A 546-nucleotide genomic window follows, 5' to 3' on the forward strand; every position below is an offset into this window, starting at 1 on the left:
TCTCATGGAGCTCTCTCAGTCCCACCTACTTCACAGGGTATCCATTGCAGGGAAATTAGGGGAAGAAGATTGTAAGCAACTTTGAGACTCCCTTGGTTAGTAAAAAGTGGGGTGGAAAAATCAACTATTTTCCCTCTAGGTCATGTGAAAGGTCTTTGCTTGAGACCCTGGAGACCCACTGCCAGTCAGAATAGACAATACTGTTGTTGATGGACCAATGGTTGGAGGAGATGTGGCTCAGTGGCAGAGACTCTGCTTAGCATGCAGAAGGTCCCAGGTTCAATCCTTGGCATCTCCAACTAAAAGGACTAGGCAGGAGGTGATGGGAAAGACGTCTGTTGGAGAACCTATGGCAGTTATAATAGACAGTATTGGCCTTGATGAAGGAATGGCAGGAACAGAGAGGTCCGTGTCCCAAATTCAGGTAATCCGGTTGGCATACTGAAGGTCCCAGATTCAATCCCTGGCATTTCCAGTTAAAAAGAAGAGTTGGTTCTTATCTGCCGCTTTTCTCTACCAGAAGGAGTCTCAAAATGGCACCGTGTG

General features: G+C 46.9%; 1 non-coding gene across 1 annotated transcript; it reads left to right on the forward strand.

Moving 5' to 3' along the window:
* The first annotated feature begins 226 nt into the window (after positions 1 to 226).
* On the forward strand, positions 227 to 298 carry TRNAA-AGC (transfer RNA alanine (anticodon AGC)). Its single transcript has one exon. It is a non-coding gene; the product is annotated as a tRNA-Ala (tRNA).
* Positions 299 to 546: the final 248 nt, after the last annotated feature.

Source organism: Paroedura picta, chromosome 7 (genome assembly GCF_049243985.1).
Source record: "Paroedura picta isolate Pp20150507F chromosome 7, Ppicta_v3.0, whole genome shotgun sequence".
In the NCBI taxonomy this organism is placed as follows: Eukaryota; Metazoa; Chordata; class Lepidosauria; order Squamata; family Gekkonidae; genus Paroedura; species Paroedura picta.